The sequence below is a fragment of the Myotis brandtii genome, unplaced genomic scaffold (genome assembly GCF_000412655.1).
Source record: "Myotis brandtii unplaced genomic scaffold, ASM41265v1 scaffold110, whole genome shotgun sequence".
Lineage (NCBI taxonomy): Eukaryota > Metazoa > Chordata > Mammalia > Chiroptera > Vespertilionidae > Myotis > Myotis brandtii.
The window spans coordinates 692,819-705,498 of NW_005353753.1; the positions used below are offsets into that span (position 1 = coordinate 692,819).

Sequence of the window (12,680 nt, forward strand, 5' to 3'; positions counted from 1 at the left end):
TGCGGGCTCGCGTCCACAGGGAGCCAAGGGCGAGGATTCTGCAGCTGCGGGGAATCCGCCATCCGCGGTGCTGGCCACCGCAGTTTGTTTGTTTGTTTTGAAGTGGAAAGTGTCTCTTCTCTCTCCATGCCCCCTTCTTTTCTCTCTGACTACCTCTTTCCCCTTACTTCCCTCTCTTTTTAATAGATCCACTTGGTGTTTTGTTGTTTTTTTTTATCGGTTCTCTGTCTCTCATATTTCTTCTTCCTTGGTAATCATAACTCATTTTTTTGGTTACTTTTTTGTTGCCACATTTTCTAACATGTTCTTTTCGGCTCACATAGTTTTCCTCTTATTTCGACCTCCGTGAAGTGTTGTTTGTCATGGGCCTTAGAAAGGCTGAAGCAAAGACCTGAAAAATGTTTCATCGCTTTTGGCATCCAATTGTGAAATGTTTATTATTCTTTCTACGGGACTGTTGTTTGTCCCACATTTTAACTACCCAGAGAGTAACCTGGCACCATGAGATTATCCTTAATAAATACACTTTGCTGTTTATGGTTTGAGACAGATTTGGTGATTTTGAAAAAAAGCTGGGGAGTTTAGGAAGAAGGTGTTTTATCCTGAGACCTTACTTGAGTCCACCCATCACTAGAGTTGGAAACAGAGACAATAGGCTTTTTTTGGCTTCCAGAGAAAGGTCACCATCATGTGATGATATTATTAGAAGAAAGCAGAACTAATTGCTGGACTTTTTCATCCATTAATTTCTCTCCCGTCTTCCCTTTTTAGCTCATAAAACCGGTGTTCCAATGATACATTGCTGGTGAATATTTAATTGCCGTTCTCAAAAAGGTGTTTTGCATTTTCACATTATCCTCCTCCTCATGGTGGTGAAAGACAAGATGGGTAACGCGTGTGTCTGAGAGTCTATACTCTGAGAATTTTCTTTAAATAAAAGGTAATATATCATTAGGTCTCCTGCAAAGGAGACCTTCCTCTGTTGCTTCTTAATGAGAGGTGCTGATGTGAAATGACCCCTGCTTTCCTAAACACACAGCAATCTAATTTGAACCTGTATGCCAATTACAGGCCTCTGTGGGGCAGTTTATGGAGAAACAATCACGTCACAATAGGATTAGAACACTATGCCCCAGGACCACAGGGAAGCCAGCCCCGGCATAACTGCAGGTTTATTCCTCTAAATTGTATGTAAACAGCATTGATAGCCACCTTGGTGCCACCTTGGTATTGTTTCTATAAATCCTCCATAGGAACAATCTAAAATGAATAGACAATGAGTCAGTAATGGCCTGTTAGTTCCCAACACAGGGCTGTGCCACCGATCTGCTGCCTGAATGCCACTCCCAGGGGCTGGTCCTGGGTAACCATCCACAAAGGGCTCAGTAGAAGGACTTTACAGCAACAATCAGGTTTGATAGTCTGAGACGTCACTGTGAATTGTGCCTCCTTCCTGATCTTTTCTTGCAAACATTAGCTTCAGCAGCTGGGCCATTCTAGTCCTCTCAGTACATTTCTTTAGTCCCATACTCCCTTCAATTTCAATGAGATTGTATTGCAGTTTCCTACAATGCTGTCCCTGACTAATGTGAAGAAAGCTAAAACTGCCATGTTTTGATGGCTAGGGCAGGTCTGAAAAGGAAGGTGAGATGAGCAGAAGTCAATTAACTGGAATGAAGTTAACCATTGGATTACACCATAAGGTTGAAGTAATTATGTGATGTACAGTAGTTCATTGCAATACGGCATTATTATAAGTTCAATCATATCCTCCTACAAATTAAAACCAAGTAGAGTACAATTGTGCCATTAAACCTCAAAGAAATATCAGTTTGTTCCCTAATCTATACATATATAAGGCTAATATGCTACATGTCCGTCCGACCGGTCGCTATGACACACACTGACGACCGGGGGGCAGATGCTCAATGCAGGAGCTGCTGTGACACACACTGGCCATTTACAGAGAAACGGCACAGTGGACCTGGTGACCACAAAGCAACACTTGGTTTCCCCAAAGTAGGACACATGTCCCGCCACCACCCTGGAGCGACAGCCCACCAAATTGCAGCAGACGTTGCTGAGACCCCATGGTGCAACATGCAGCCCAAAGCCCAGCCCAGCCTGGAAACGGTGGTTGTGGGCTCTGGGTAATGATGTCATATAGCAATGCCTGGCTTCCTCTCCCTAGTGATGACAGCTTCCATGCAGTTTCTTCAGCCTAGGAACATGACTTGCTTTATAGCCAGGTGCAAAGATTTCACACTTTAACCAATTGTCTGTGAAGCATTTTCCTGTCCCTCATCTCATTTAATCCTCACAGAAGTCCTGGAGTAGGTAGATAGGAGACTCGGTGGAATCCTATTTTCTTTTCATTAGTTGGAAAACAGAGATTTAGAAACTTGACCCGACTGAAAAGAAGTAAGAAATGGTGGACCTTGAAAATGACTTCAGGTTTTCTCACTGCACAGAATATAGTCCAACACTGCTGCAGTTAAATATTTTACCCTTCGTTCTCCCTACGTGATCCATAATAATAATCTGCCTCATGTTGATATTTACTGCTAAGTTGCTGACAATTACCTGAAAGAGAAGTTGGGGTGCTTCACTGGGCTGGAAAAACTTTAGCTAACTCAGAAAGCAGGTCTAATTAAGCAACTTTATTCTGTATATGTAAAAGTCTAAGTTGACTCGCGCATGCGCGATACATATAAAGCTCTCGCTGGCGCCAATCGCGCGCGTGTTTTGATCTGTCATTGTCGATTGTGAATTTGGTTGACACTTCTATTATAGAGAAAGGGCGGATAGTGATATTAAAATAGTTCTTCTAATTAATTTCCTTTCAATGTGCATGAATTCATGCACCAGGCCTCTAGTATTGTATAAAATCCCTCACTTCTCCTTTGATATACAGAAATAAAAGTGGAATTTTTTTTTTGCTCTGCCGAATTACTTATTTTTTTCTTCATTTTGGTTATTTACAAATTGTGTGTGTGTGTGTGTGTGTGTGTGCGCGCATGCACGTGCGTGCATAAATGGGCCAAAGTAGTTCTGTAAAATAAAATGACTATTCCATATTTGTTAGTGAGCTACATAAAACCAGTTTTATTGCTTAGTGCTGTTGGTTGAGTACAGAAAGTGTTTTTAATGAGAAAAGAACCTAAGAATGAATATACCTTGGAAAAAAGGGCATCTTCCATATTCCCTAGGCTGTTGTCATTTGGGTCTCTGAGGAAAGTGAGAGATGTTTAGGAGCACCTCTGCTCAGATTAAGATTAGTGCTGTTCTACCACCCAGGCAGGGACATAAATGAGCAATATCATTCACTCAGGAAAAAATATTTGAGTGCCTTCTCTGTGCCAGTCACCTGGTAGAAAAAAATGCAGGCTCTACCCCAAGGATCATATGGTTACTCACCAGTGAAGAGTTCAGAGCATTTAGTTTACTCACATTAAAAACAAAAATGCACATAAAAAACACACTTGCTACTTGAGAAAAAAAGTAGAGTTTTGGCTGGTGTGATAATTCAGCTTGATGGTTGTTAAGCTCTTTACTGCTTTATTTAGAGACATGTGTGTCTACTAGTAAGTCATCTCATGCTGTCATAACAAAATACCATAGTCTGGGTGGCTTAAAAAGTAAAAATTAATTTTTCTCACAGTTCTGAAGGCTGGAAATCTGCGATCAGGGTGCCAGTATGATTAGGTTCTAGTAGAGCTCATTTCCTGGCTTGTAGATTGCCGCTCTCTGACTGGGTCCTCACGTGCCTTTTCCTCAGTGCATGTGCAAGAAAAGAGAGAGACTGTCTTATTTATAAGGCCATCAATCCTTTGGATTAGGACCCTTCCCTTATGACCTCACTTAACATTAATGATCTCCTAAAAGACCTATTTCAAAATACAGTCACACTGGGGATTAGGACTACAGCATATGGGTTTGGGGGTAACACAATTCAGTCCATATGAATGTATTACTTGTTTCAAAGTGTGAGTGAAATTTACTTAAATAGATTTTCCAACTGTAGCCAATCATTTGTGTATTTCAGAGTGAGGAGACTATTGCATCCTAGAAACAGCACTCAGTTGGAGGTATATCTGAATCTAAGCACCAGTGGAGCCGCTTGTTGGCTGTGTGAAGTTGGGCATTCTGTACCAAGCACAGTTAAAATAGATGCCACACTCCTCCTCGGCTGCTGAGATAGAAAACCTCAGTTATAGTCAGTTATAGTCATTCCCCTTCCTTCTGTGAGTCTTCAATTGATCAGTTGCCATGTCCTGTGGGGTCTATATGTGACGGGTCTCCCCCATCTACACCCCCCCTTGCTTACCATTCCTACTATTTCTACTTTATGGCAGACCTGTATTATTTCTGGCCAGCTGTTACAGAATGAACGTGTCCTCTCAAAATTCATATGTTGAAATCCTAGCCCCTTTGTGATGTGGAGCTGGGGCCTTTGGCAAATGATTAGGTCATGAGGGCAGAGCCCTTATGGATGGGGTTAGTTCCCTTCTAAAAAAGACTCCAGAGGACTCTCTTGCCCCTTCTGCCAGCTGAGGACACAGCAAGAAGAATGCTGTCTATAAATAAGGAAGGGGGCCCCCAGCAGACACCAAATCTGCTAGCATCTTTATCTTGGACTTCCCAGCCTCCAGGCCTGTGTGAAATAAAAATTGGTGTTTAAGCCTCTCAGTCTGTGGAATTTTGTTATAGCAGTTCAAGCAGACTAAGACAACAGTCCATAATGGCTTTCTCACATCCTTCTGACACCAAATCTTTCCCACAGTTCTGATGATGTTCTTCCTCATTCATATATATTCTCCAGTTTCCCCTGTACATATAGGGTCAAGTCTAAAACCTGACATTCCAGGCCTGCTAATAGCTATCCCCAGCTAATATTCCTCAGTTGGCCTCTCACCACTCCCTTTCATTCTGCTATCGCTCGGTGAATTGAACTCATCTCCATTTGTACTTTGCCCTCACCCCTCCCTAAAGTGTCTATGATTTAACGTTGTTGGACTTTTTCATTCTAGTCATTCAACATTGAAAAATATGTGTCAGTTCTAAGTTCCAGTCATTGTCTTGGGAGCTGAGGCTATGTGATAAGGATAAGATATGCTTCTGGCTTTCAGAATTCACTGCCTAGTAAAATAAGGATAGTCATGTACTAGTAAACCAATAGCTCTTAATGTGATAGATAAGAGCTCAAAACTGTAGTGCTTGTTGGACCCATTTCTACATGTCTGTACCTACTTATCCAATTCTGGCTCACATGACATCTAATCTTTTATTCCCTTCTCTTATTTCCACAGCACCGACACTTAATCTGTGCCTTTCATGTAGTCTTTATCACTTTCTCTCATATTTTAAATGCGTGTGTTTCATGTCTTGTTTTTCTCAGTTAGAGTTTAAGCTTCTTGCAAGTAATACCCATTCCATATTAACCTTTGTGTTCCCCACAGTGCTTAATATAGCCTTTTAGCTAGCATTCATGAATGTGCTGACAAAATAATTCCTAAATTTGTGGAACCACAAACTAAATTAGAGGACCCTTTGAATAAAACCACTTCCCTTGAATAATATTAAAAACCTTTGTGATTTTATTAGGTTAAGTTTATTAATTTAGTTAAATAAAAGCCGGATTACAGGTTTAGGAACATGAATTTTGAAATTAATTCTAAAGATTGAGCATTACATACAAGGAATATACAAGAAACGCTAATTGTTACTAATATGGTCTAAGCATTTAAAAATAGATTTGCTTATAATACTTTGTTAAGTGCTCTAGAGAGTATATTAAAAAATCAGAGACTCTGGAGGCAAAGTAATATTCATTAAATATAAAAAAACAGGAAATATAGCTTTTAACAAATATTTCCAACATTAAAGAAATATAAGCCCCAGGAGATTTTATGGTTTTTACTTGCAAATGTTATTCATTTTGTGTTTTAAATTAGAATTTTCTTTTATAAAATCCTTTGCAACAGAGAAAAAGTTTAATCTATACTCTAGGAAAAAATATAAAATTATAGTTTCACTGATATTATAATAATTGTAAATACAAACACAGTGAATTGTCACTGTTATTTGCAGGGACTTAGTATTTATTCACACTTTTTTTTTCATTCAAGTTACTGACATGACTTTTCATTACAACTCAACCAAGTAAATAACCTATATATTGCCACAGTTTTCATAAATCTGCCCCCCAAAAGGGACATACATAGTTCATTTTGCAATTTGTACCATTATTATAAAACTAAGACATGCAAAATTTGAAAAGTTGGAAATTGTAGAAAATATATAAACATGGAAAACATCACCTATAACCCCACTGTATAAAAAGATTTAAAATGTGGCACACTTTCTCTCAATTTTAGTTTCCTATACATTTAAAAAAATTATATGTCTTTTTCTTTTTTCTTCTTGTCTTTTCTTCCTTTGGTATTTATTGGTAGTTTAACTATAGTATAGGATAGTAAGAAACATGGATGTCTGGAACATGGTATAAAGAAATCATGTGCTTCATTGGTCTTTATCTCTGATCACCTCAAAGCTCTTGATGTTCTCCAGACATCTATGTTCAACAAAAATTAATTCAGAGTAATATATAATCTAGAGTCTGTACTGCTATCTAGATCTGGAATGATTTAAACAATATATCTGCATTCGAGAATCATGAACAACAATGCGGTACCATCTCACACCTGTCAGAATGGCTATCATCAACAAATCAACAAACGACAAGTGCTGGCGAGGATGTGGAGAAAAAGGAACCCTCGTGCACTGCTGGTGGGAATGCAGACTGGTGCAGCCACTGTGGAGAACAGTATGGAGTTTCCTCAAAAAACTAAAAATGGAACTCCCATTTGACTCAGTGATCCCATTTCTAGAAATATATCCCAAGAAACTAGAAACACCAATCAGAAAGGATATATGCACCCCTATGTTCATAGCAGCACAATTCACCATAGCTAAGATTTGGAAACAGCCTAAGTGCCCATCAGTAGATGAGTGGATTAAAAAACTGTGGTACAGCTACACAATGGAATACTACGCTGCTGGAAAAAAGAAGGAATTCTTACCATTTGCAACAGCATGGATGGATCTGGAGAGCATTATGCTAAGTTAAATAAGCCAGTCGGAGAAAGATAAATATCATATTATCTCACTCATTTATGGAATATAATGAACAACATAAACTGATAAACAAAAACAGATTCAGAGACAGAGAAGCATTGATCAGACTGTCAAACCTCAGAGGAAAGGTAGGGGAGGGCTGGTGGGGGTAAGGGAAGAGATCAACCAAAGGACTTGTATGCATGAATATAAGCATAACCAATGGACACAGACACCAGGGGTTGAGGGCATGAGTAGGGGGGATGGAGAGTAATGTGGGGATAAGGGCACATATGTAATAACCTAATCAATAAAGAAAATTTAAAAAAAGAATCATGAAGAACTGTCAAAAATCAAATGCTCTGTCAGATACTTGGTTAAAGGTTGGAATATGATAGGAACACAGAGGAAGAAATGGTCAGATATTTTTATTCCAGATCATCTTTTGGTCTCAGGTGATCTAAAAAATCTCATCTCTTTTTCTAACTTCAAGCTGTTTTATCAACATTTACCTCCCATTTGAGCCAACATTAATGTCCCTAATTGGGGAACAAATTACAGACAATAATCTCAGTTAAAATAAGCTAAGCTTAGAATTTAGACCAGTTTTTATTCCTTTTATCTTTATCACATGTGGCATTGTTTAACTGCAGTTAACAATGTGCTATTGTTGTTATTGTAATATTTATGAGACAAAGTCAAGGAACAGAGCAGTCTAAATTAGTAGGTAGCAGTTATCATCAAATAACATATATTGAAAAAGAGCCAAAAAATTCCAAGCCTATATCTGAAGGTGACATGATCATAAGACATAACTTCCTGCTCCCTCTTGCTCAAGCACATGCTGAGTTCAATGAACTCAGGCCCCATACTCAGATGCTGGAAAGACATAGATGTTTATTAATGAAATATACTTCTTCGAAATTACACATGATTCCTCGACAGAATGTTTGTCATGCACTGTATCATTTATTTTCCTTCTGCCATTCTTATGAAAAGGTGTATCATAATGACAAGGCAGGTACAGTGCCTTGTTCATCATGTGTTCCTTGCACCTCTCCTACCCCATACTGTGTGCTCCAAACCCAATACATGTTTGATAACTTGAGTTGAACCCGACCTATATTGTTTTATCTAAATTTGTTTAATGTGATCCATGCTGAATTCTGGCAATGTTAAGTCTAAGCATGAAACTGAAACTATTTCATTTTGAATCATTGCAATATGACTTTTTCAATCACTTGAAGATGGAGGCTGTGTTCATCTTGGCATTCTCAGTGACTAAAATATTGCCAACTGCACAGTGGGTACTTCCTTAATGCACATTGATCTGAATCAAACAAAATTGCATTTCCTTTGCTGGCCTGTAAAAAAAAGCATTACTATCCATGTAAGCTTTTGCCTCATGTAAACTATCTGCAGCTCTACTCTGATTAAGCTCCTATATTTAGAAAAAGGCAAATCATGTCACCATAAAGTTATTTCCTCAGTTTCCCCATCTATTGGTAAACTATTAGACGACTTCTTCATGTTCCTCATTCTTATCATCAGCACATCTTTCCTCGTCTTGCTATCATTCTTGGAGTTGAGATGTTCAATAATTTATTTTAAAGGGGGATGAAATATTTACCTCGATAGGATTATTTTTGGACATGAAGGAGACCCTCACTTACAGAAGAGGGAGTTAACTACCCAAATGCAAACATAAACATTTCTCAAACTGAACTTAGCTGAAAGCCTCGTTGATGAGCTTTAAGGGAATTTGAAACTTGGCATAACGAAATCACACCCTTGAGTTTTTGCAGGAATGATTGCTGCACTGTAATATGTATTGTACTCGGATACTTAGATTAAAGATCTATTTTTATTTTTATTTTGTTATCAATTATGCATCTAGAAGAGCAGTTCTATTACTAATGGAACCATTGAAATAGATACCTAGAGGAGTGGATGGATCACTTTATTTCTTGTCAGGTTCTATATTAGGCTTTCCAAACCCCATTTGAGTATTTATCTACTATTGTTATTGTTGCAGAGTAGTGTACCTGGGGGAAATCTGTAAGGGGAATGAATTGGCCTGAATTCTATATCTGATTCTGCCTTTTCTTGCTGTATATTTTTAGTCAAGTAGCTTTATACCAGTAACTCATCAGTTACACAATAGGGAAAGGCCTCACTTTGATTTTTATATCTGTATAATTAACGTTTTTGTGTATTTAGGTATGATTGACATATAACATTGGTTTCAGATATACAACATAATGATGTGATATCCACATATATTGCAAAATTATTACTGCAGTGTCTAGTTAACACCTATCTCCATACATCGTTACAATTTTTTTGTGTGATGAGGATTTTTACGATATACTCTCTTAGCAATTTTTAAAGTTGCAATACAATACTATAATCTATGATTACTGTGCTATACATTACATTCCAATGACTTATGATATAACTAGAAATCTGCACCTTTTGAGCCCTGTATAATTAACTTTTAAAGTAAAAACTGTCAGGTTCTTTTTAATGTGGGTATAATTTTATCTTTGTGTCAGCTTTGGACCTGGGCATATCACCAACTTTTAGAGACAAGAAAGTTAAGTTGCTTATTTTCTCAAAGTTTAAATGCTATGTCATGACAGAACTGGCATTGATGATGGCTATGGAGCATTTGTAGTCAAGGTATTTTTCCCTCGCTTTGGAATTGAGCAATTTGAAATGTATGAGAAGAGGTAAGATCTAACTTCTGAAGGACTGAAGATCTAATTTCTAAAGAACATTTCAACTCTTGAAAAAAAGCAAATGAGCGGAGGGAGGAGAGCTTACTGGGGCGGGAAAGAGAGACACTAGGACAGTGCTTTCCAAAGTGTGGTTCTCAGATCAACAGAATCACCATCACCTGGCAATTGGTAAGAAATGCCAATTCTGTGTCCTCACTCCAGACTTATTTAGTCAGAAATTCTGAGGAGAGGGGTCCAGCAAACTGCAATTAATAAGCCTTCTGGGTGATTCTGATGCATGCCCATATTTAAGAAGCACGGCTAGACGAGAGAAGCATCTTAGACCCTGTGGAAGTCCTTTAGAATTTCTTGTTCCCAGGCCTATGTCAACCAGAGTAGAGCTCAATTATGATGTAAAGTACCAGGGACCAAAAGCAAACCGGAGCTCTGGGCACTAGCAGCCACCTAGGTGCTCTAGGACCAGCACAGAGCAGTCAGCCTTTATGAGAAATCTGGGGACACTGGAGCTGTTCAGGTTGCATATCTGGCCCTCCCAGTTTGGGTATAGAAACAAGACTACAGCATAGAGAGAGTCAGGTTAGGATTAGAAACCATCTGGGATCCTATCTTTTTCATCTGTGCATCCTGAGGCCTAGAAAGGGACCTAATTCACCTGGGTTCTTAGTGATATAAATTCGCTCAACTCCTTCCAATCCAAGCTCAGCTGAGTGGCCTTGGGAAAATGTGCTGCCCCTCTTTGAGCTGTGATTTCTCTGACTGTAAAGTGGGTATAATAATGACATATGCTTTCAGATTAGCTTCAAGTTTAAAAACAGAAAATGTCTGTGAAGCCACTTTCTGAGTCGTAAAGAACTTGACAGTGTAAGCTATGACTGAGTAGATGTGCCATGAGTTGTTATTTCTCAAATAGGCCCTTATAGTAATGCTTTTGTGGCTTTTAAAGCAGTGCTGTTTGTATCTTAACATTCTTCTGTTTAACCAAGCAGTACTCTTAATTATGATAATATTTATAAATGTTTCCATGGGATGCAATAAAGTTATTTTCACTTTGAATTAAACAAAAAATACAGCTCGCAAATATTTTTGTATTTTTTAAATTGGCATCATACAAAGGGCTTACTCAGCATTTCTTTAGACCATTTGAATTGGCAATGAAGAATTCAGTTACCTTCTGTGTGCGAGTAGGTTGACATTTTGCTTATTGTCACCATGGGAAGCTGACAGTTAGGTAAGAGGGAAAATCTTTCAGGAGTCCATGAGCCCAGAGGACAGGAGTGGCCAGAAAGAGATGTCTGGCAAAGGTGAACATCAAGGAAACACGTAAAGGGAGAATCCTCTTTGTATTCCTGAGATGGGCAATCTTTGAGTCCACTATGAACATAAGCTGAGTACACTGCTAAAGATTAGAGTAATAGACAACCTTCTTTCTGTTCTATATTAATGAAACCAAGATGTCTCAGGTAAAAAAAAGTAAGAAACCAGTAAAGAAGCCAGAGAGTTGATGAGTCAGAAGGGCAGTTTAAAAGCAATGATGCCAGAAAAAAAAAAGCAATGATGCCAGGTAACAAACATGAGAAAGAATAAGACTGATTGAATCAGAGTTCTTGAAGAAATGGCTCTATTATTAAATAAGTTTGGGAAATACTGGTTGAAACAGACTTTATCAGGACTGTTTACAATTAGTCTTTATAATTCTAATGCATTTTCTGACTCTTTGAGACAGAGCTCTAGAATGTAAGGCATTCTAAACATAAGTGACCATGAGCCTTCCCTTTTTTAATGGAGCACTTTGACAGAATACACTGTGTAGATGCTTCAGAATGCCAATGGAAAAAAACATAAGGCCTCATGCTTTTTCCAGTGTTGGGTGGTTCTAACACTTCTAAAATTGACTTCTAAGGTCTTTTTTCTTAAATTCTACAGATCTAAACAGCTCCCCTCATCTCTCAGTCCAGGAAATTGGCAAGTGATGAATGAAATACTCTAGATCCCTTGCTTACAAAAATGGAGAAATTCATAATGTTTAAAAAATATTATGTCCTCAATGTTTTAAAATATATTCTAAAGATGAGGACACTGAGACTATAGTGCTTGCTTACAAGAGACTTTCTTTGTCTCCGCATTTCAACCAAATGCCTTTGCTTGGAACACACTTCCCCTCACAGCTGCTGAATACTCTTCAAATCCAAATAATTTTCTCTGTAACACCTGCACCTTTCCCAGTCTTAGAGTTAGCTCATTCTTTCCAATGATGCCATGGTATCACAAAAATATTTTTGTTAAAGCACTTGTCACCTTTTATTGTACTTATTAATGTATCTTTCTCTCAACCCCATATTAGAGCATTTGCTTATCTCTGTTATCTTTCAGTGTCTAGGAGATAGTAGGTATGGACAAATAAGTATGATAGGATTACCCTTCATGAAAATTTTGAGAGAGGATCTTTAAACTTTGGATGCTTAGCCTTATAAAAAAATTTACAGATTTTGAATTGGATTTTAAGCATCTCAGTTGACTAGTTGAGTTGGTTTCTCTTTTTTAAATACACTGAGTGGCCAGATTATTACGACCACCCCATCAATACTTCATTGGGCCACCTTTTGCCTTCAATACTGTGGCGATTCTTCTTGGATTGACTCCACGAGATGTTGAAAGGTGATGCGAGGAATCTGACACCATGCCTGATGAATAGCACTGTCCAGTTCTGTGAGATTTGATGGTTATGGAACCAGCCGCCTGATGGCTCTTTTAACTTCGTCCCACAAATGCTCAGTTGGATTGAGATCTGGTGATTGTGGGGGCCACCTAAGCAAGGTAAAGTCT

The 12,680-nt window shown here is 38.4% G+C and overlaps 1 pseudogene; it reads right to left on the minus strand.

Moving 5' to 3' along the window:
- Positions 1-12,680, minus strand: part of LOC102247486 — a 41,000-nt pseudogene that overhangs the window by 1,873 nt on the left and 26,447 nt on the right.